Here is a 7,500-nt window from a genome sequence, read left to right as displayed (position 1 = left end):
TATTTCAACTGACAATTGGGAAAACAGAAAATGCACATTTCATACCCGTCAATGTATTCCATTTGATTATTCATTAACATTTGATCTAGATTATACAATCAAAATTTTATCATACGACTCTAATTTCGTTTAAACATCTTGTTCAACTTTCCGATTAAAAGTGTGCATGTATATGTGTGTGTGTATGTATGTGTATGTGTGTGTGTGTGTATTTGAAGACTTTAACACATTAATTTGTATATCCTTACATTATTTATTTGTATTTCCTTACGCGTAAAATAAATTAATGATAAAAAAAAACAGGTACTGCAATTTCGATCTGTGATAGCCCTTCTTTATTCCATGGATACAATGACAAAACAAAAGCACGGAGAAAAAATAGCGAATAAGACAACCCGTTTAAGATCGTGTAAGTTTTATGTGCTAATTTGTGATGAATAAATGTATATGCATAACTCTCTCTGTCTCTCTCTCTCTCTCCTTCTTTTACTTCTTTCTTCTTTTATAGGAGGTTTAGGCTATAGCTGGGGTTCCTAACCTGGGATTCGCGGGATACATTTTGAGAGGTCATGAAGCAGTATGAAAATGGTGACCGAATTCAATTTGAATTTTGTCTCGTCTACGATACCTACATATATTTATTACTTAAATATCAAGAAGTTGGAATCTTTCCATATAGTGTTCTTGGCCCATAGATATTGGCCTTATTACACTATTTAAACTAGTAATATCTGAATCAGGGCTATAGTATAGTCTTTGCTCCCTCTCCCTCTTTATGCGCACACACGCATACATACTTACATGCATATACATACATACATACCTGCATATGTATATATATATATATATGTGTGTGTGTGTGTGTGTGTGTGTGTGTGTGTGTGTGTGTGTGTGTGTGTGTGTGTGTGTGTGTGTGTGTGTGTGAGTGTGTGTGTGTGTACACACACAACCACATGCATATATATGTATATATATATGTATATATATGTATATATGTATATATATATATATGTATATGTACACATATATATGTATATATAAATCTATGTATATATACACAAATATATATATAAGTACAAAAACATATACACATAGGCACACACACATATACACACAAACACACACACGCATATATATGTATATATGTACATACATGCAAATGTATCCATATATATGTATGTATATACATATATATATGCGCACGCGCGTGTGTGTGTGAGCTCGATGAGTTCTCGCAACAATCCCTTTTCGAGAGCAGATCCTATTGGCCGCGAAGAGGACACAGAAAGAGGCCATTCCCATCTAATGACCAACTAACACACATCACAAAGTAACCGTTTTTTTCCTTTCGTCTCATAACCGACGGTGAATGATTCGGCTGCGTCACTGCACCTTTGTCTCATTTCCTTTTAACGGGTCAGCTTATCTTATTCATGGGCGTCAAAGATCACTTAAAAGCTGTTGGTTTTGGGGATATTGTGCGGGCGTGCAGAGGGGAGTTGTTGTCAAACAGATGTTTCTTTGCCTATTTCTCCATCTGTATTTTACCCATTGCATCTCTCTCTCTCTCTCTCTCTCTGCATGCCAATGTCTCTGTATGTTTGTGTTTCTCTCCCTTCTTCTCTCCCCTTTTCTCCGATAAAGGAATTAAATCCCCTTCATCCCGCCAATGTAGACCTATTGCACATAACCCAATTCCTTTCAAGCAATATGTGAAGAGTCCTCACTGGAATATCTCGCAGATGCCGGATAGACGAATGGCTGGTGAATGAAAAGACACTCCGACGCGTTATTATGAACACATAACGGTTCCTCTCCAAGCCATAACGTAAACTAACGAATGCTGAATGCTATGGTTATTGTTGTCTGGGAAATCTTGAATGGCGGCTCTGAATGGTTCGTGGATGACGTCAAGGTCATATTCTTAATTTTTTTTTTCGTCTCGTGAATATATACGTATCGATATATTTATATACTTATCTACATTTATATCTATTTCTCTATGCGTTATTATTATGGAATCATCTATAAGAGAATCGAGGGAGAAAAGAAGTTGTCAAATCGAAATGTATTCATTCATACGTTCATAAGTTATGTGTGTTTGCAATGTAGGTATTCATAAGACTTGGAGCTTGGAGACATGGCCAGGATCTCAGCTTAGTTTCGGTGTATGCTATTACAGCTTTGCCCAAACGCTGATCGGGAAGAGAACAGCTGTCCCTGGTTGTCAGTTACGGCCTTGTCACGTGATCAGTAAGGCGTTCGAAGCTGCTGCAACTCTTTTGGTTCGAAGCCTGAAAACGAGACACACTAAGCAGCCTGCAAGCAAAGACCATACGAGAAAACAGTCTGAACTTTAGGCTGTGCTTGTACAGTATATGCTGGCTCCTCTGTGACCTCTGAATCTGTCTCCTTATGCAGTATTGTGATGCGTGCGACTGCTCTTGTGTATTAAGAAACGTCTCCCAGAATTATTTAGCGCGGCAAAGCAGTCTTACGAATCGGCTCAACAGGGTTAATACTTCAGTTTCACATCTGTGTTTATTTCCCGCACATTCTACGTCCTCCCTCAGACTTGCCTAAATGATTGTGTGCCAAAACCTTTATTCTCGAATCGTGGTTATCATTAGAGCCAATAATAATCAGCCCATAAAAACATGTTTATTCACCGTATATTTACCATACAAGTGAATATAATGGACATAATCACTGAAGTTTGAAGTGGCAGGCATAAGTGTACCTTATTCATAAATCCAGTATGACTCCAGTAGATTAACTTTGGCTCTGTCATCTGTGTAAACGTTTGACAGTTTCGAAAAAAGTAGGTTTGTCTCATTTGAATACAAGTAGGCTATGCAAACTGAGACACATCTGATTTCCTTTCCTTTTATTTCTTTTGTGTCATTCGTGAAAACTATATAAGTATGCCTATGTCATATGATATGACAGAAATAACCCAGAATCATTTCTTGTATATCACAAAACTGCATTAGTGTTAATTTCCTATGGGATGAGTGATGGATTGTATAGTATGTTCCATCATTGTAAGATGTATTAGAAAGTACGATATATCATACATACATACATTATATATATATATATATATATATATATATATATATATATATATATATATATATATGTGTGTGTGTGTGTGTGTGTGTGTGTGTGTGTGTGTGTGTGTGTGTGTGTGTATGTAGAGAGAGAGAGTGAGAGAGGGAGAGGGATATATATATATATATATATATATATATATATATATATATATATATATATATATATATATACATACATACACACACACACAGACACACACACACACACACACACACACACACACACACATATATATATATATATATATATATATATATATATATATATATATATATGGAGAGAAAGAGAGAGAGAGAGAGAGAGAGACAGAGAGAGAGAGAGAGAGAGAGAGGGAGGGAGAAACAGAGAGAGAGAGAGAGAGAGGGAGAAACAGAGAGAGAGAGAGAGAGAGGGAGAGACAGAGAGAGAGAGAGGGAGAGACAGAGAGAGAGAGGGAGAGACAGAGAGAGAGAGGGAGAGACAGAGAGTGGGAGGGAGAGACAGAGAGAGAGAGGGAGAGACAGAGAGAGAGGGGGAGAGACAGAGAGAGAGGGGGAGACAGAGAGAGAGAGAGAGGGAGAGGGAGAGATAGATAGATAGATAGATAGATAGATAGATAGATAGAGAGAGAGAGAGAGAGAGAGAGAGAGAGAGAGAGAGAAAGAAAAAGAGCGAGGGAGATGGAGAGAGAAAGATCATCAGTCTAAGAGAAAGACAGAAAAAAAAAAGTTGCCAAAAGAAAAAATGATCCTTAAACCATCAACGAAGAAGGGTGTTGCACTAACTACAGTGTATTCCTCATTTGAACTCCTTGATCTGTAAACTCGACAACCTTTACTATCTAGCTAAAAACTACTACAAAACATTACAAATAAAAACTGCTGCTACTACCTAGCTAAAAACTACTTTACTACCTAGCTAAAAACTACTTTACTACCTAGCTAAAAACTACTACTAAAAATTACAACTAAAAACTACTGCTACTACCTAGCTAAAAACTACTACTAAAAATTACTAATACCTAGCTAAAAAAAATACTACTAACTACCTAAAAAAAAACTACTACTAAAAATTACTAATACCTAGCTAAAAAAAATACTACTAACTACCTAAAAAAAACTACTACTAAAAATTACTACTACCTAGCTAAAAAACTACTACTACCTAGCTAACAATACTACTAAAAATTACTACTAAAAAAATACTACAAAAAATTACTACTACCTAGCTAAAAAGAAATACTACTAAAAATTACTACTACCTGGCTAAAAACTACATTACTACCTAGCTAAAACGTAGTAGATTCGCCACTCCACAACCCACAAGTATTGTTCATCGCTCTAAACTCGATTTTTTTTTTAAGCTGAAATTCATTCGATTTCACTTATTTGACGGACATCAACGTTTTTGATTCTAGCTTTAGAATTACGACATTCTAACTTCCCATTCACGTGATCATTCGAGGTCCTTGCAAATGTACGGCGAAGGATTTTCATTTAATATTTGGTCTTTGTCGATTATCCCATTTCCTAATGATGGACATGCCCTCCTACCCTCAATCTCGGAATCGCTTCACCCACTTTTGCACTTTGCCGCTAATATCAAAACACCCATTAATTAATCTCCTCTTTAGACATTCATCAAGAAGGGACAAAACCCGGTGGAATCATTATCCAAGTTTTTCCTTCGCTACTGACGTCAAATTCAAATAAAACAAAACGTTGAATGTACAGAGGTATATCTTACGCGGTAAACAGCGAATAGTCGAGTTGACAAGAGTTGTTAGCTACTGGTTGCCGAAAATTAATATGCGATATTTAGAGCCTTGGCTTTGAGCAAAAAATTCAGGCGCCAAGCGGAAAGCTTTGAATGTTTATATGTGTAAATACACACACACACAAACACACACACACGCACGCACGCACGCACGCACGCACACACACACACACACTCACACACACACACACACACACACACACACACACACACACACACACACACACACACACACACACACACACACACACACACACATATGTGTATATATATATATGTATATATATATATAATGTGTGTGTGCGTGTGTATGTATTTGTATGTATATATGTTTATACATATATATATATATATATATATATATATATATATATATATATATATATATATATATGTATATATATATATTACATTTATATGTTTGCCTATATGTATATGTGTATATGCATAGGTAAAGATATATGAAATATCTTTCTATATACAGTACATACACATACAGGAACAGACTCATCAGTCTTCCATCATTTATAGTCATCTTAACAGTATATGATGAAACATAAAAACTACAATTAACAGAAAACAAAGAAAAACAAAAGAAAACAAAGGCCCTCTCGAGTCCTCTACATATTCCATTAAGTCATTTACGGAAAGGGAAGGAAAACCAAGCATCATGGCACAGAGAGGAGGACCAACAACAACCCGCTGTGCCCGGACGCCAGAGGGCAAGTAAAGAATTGCGGAAGGAGAACGAGGGGGTCGGGGGTAGGGGGTAGGGGGGCATGCTCACTGTCATGAATTCATGATGAGACGACTGCAACCTTCTCTCGTGTCACAGCTCTCAAGGAGGTACTGTACATCTATAATATACACGGCTATGTATTGCTCATGAGGTGTACCTGTGGTAGACAATGCTTACAATGAATACATTATGAATAAGGATAAAGTACAATAAAATATATATAAATAAGGTATAGATAAAACAATGAGTAATTAACTATGTATAGTGTAGATGGATATGAGTTACAGGTGTATCTGTATCACACACTGATGTTTACACTCTAGATTATAAGGATAAAATATGCATATCATTGATATATATAATAAAAAATGCATAAACATAAAAATGAACAATAAACTATACCTGCATAGCATACATAGGCATATATTGCAGGTGGTAAGCCTATGGTAGACAAAGTGTACACTGTTTAGACAAGCGTGTATATATTTGTGTTTGTGTACATAAAGTTAACAGGCGTCCCTGAACAGGCGGTGGAAGACGAAGTGAAATACAGGTAGGCCTCTTTTTCGCTCCGTCCACGGCCTTCCGGGACGACTCGGTAAAATACTTGGTCTTCGCTTTGGATATGTTATTATTTACAATATGTCTTTATTGTGCTTGTTTTAATACTGTCATTATCACTGTCATTACCATTATCATCATCAGCATCAGCAGCAGCACCATCACCATTATCATCATCACCATCATCGTCATCGTCATCATCATTCTCATCACCATCATTATAATCATCACCATCATCATCATCACGATCACCATCATTATTCTCATCAGCACCATCATCATGTCATTTTTACCATTATGATCGTCGTGTATGGGCGAGCGGGCACCATGCAGGTCCAGACAACAAGAGAGAGTAATAAAAAAAACGCACTCTATCGGTGTGACATTCAAAGCCTACTAAAGTAATTCTAATGCTACCACACCCTTTTAAGAAGACAATACTCTTCCTAAATCTAAATCAACGCTATAAATCGTGTGTAATAACCGAGCGAATCATGCTCGGGTATAAAAATGAAATTAAATGGAGACGACGGTAGAACAGATAGACTCAGTGATAGACGTTTCGAAACGGTTAACGTAAGCCTCCAGCGCATTTAATTTAAACTTTACGACTCTTTCACTGCCCGGCTCCCGATAGGCTGGCACGCCCCTGGAGTGGCGACAGAGTAAATGACTGACCAAACAACCGATTCTCTGCGCAAATTGGTTGTTTAGCCTGTAGTTTGCCCGCCGGTGATGTCACATTAGGCCTGATCGCCAAGACATGCTACAAAAAAACATGTCTTTAAGTATATACAAACCATGCATGAAAAATATGATAAGAATCATGATAATAACATCAGTGATGATAACAAAATGACTAACTACAACTTATATTGCTACTATTACTGCTACCACCACTACTACTAGTACTACAATTAAAATTATATTAATAATGAGAAGGACAATGATGTTAATAATAACAAACAATAATGATAATGAGAATAACATTAATACTAACAATGGTAATGATGATACTGAAAATGATAAAATGAAAATAACAAGAATCTTAATAATACTGTAACACTGATGATAATAATAACAATAACAATAATAATAATAAAAGTAATGATACTAATGGAAATAGCACCTATGATAATAATGATAGTAATAACAATACCAATGGTAGAAATAATCATAATAATAACAGTTAAGATGATTAATGGGATCACACTAAAAATATTCTCATGCCGGACCTGACGTCCAAGAAACAACGAAATGAACAAACCGACGAACAGCTGACCTCAACAGGGCGAGAGCTTCAACCGCCGACTTGCTTGTTGTCACCC

This window comes from Penaeus vannamei, chromosome 25, assembly GCF_042767895.1.
Source record: "Penaeus vannamei isolate JL-2024 chromosome 25, ASM4276789v1, whole genome shotgun sequence".
Lineage (NCBI taxonomy): Eukaryota > Metazoa > Arthropoda > Malacostraca > Decapoda > Penaeidae > Penaeus > Penaeus vannamei.
The sequence above is the reverse complement of the archived record's forward strand: the minus strand, read 5'-3'. Positions refer to the sequence as shown.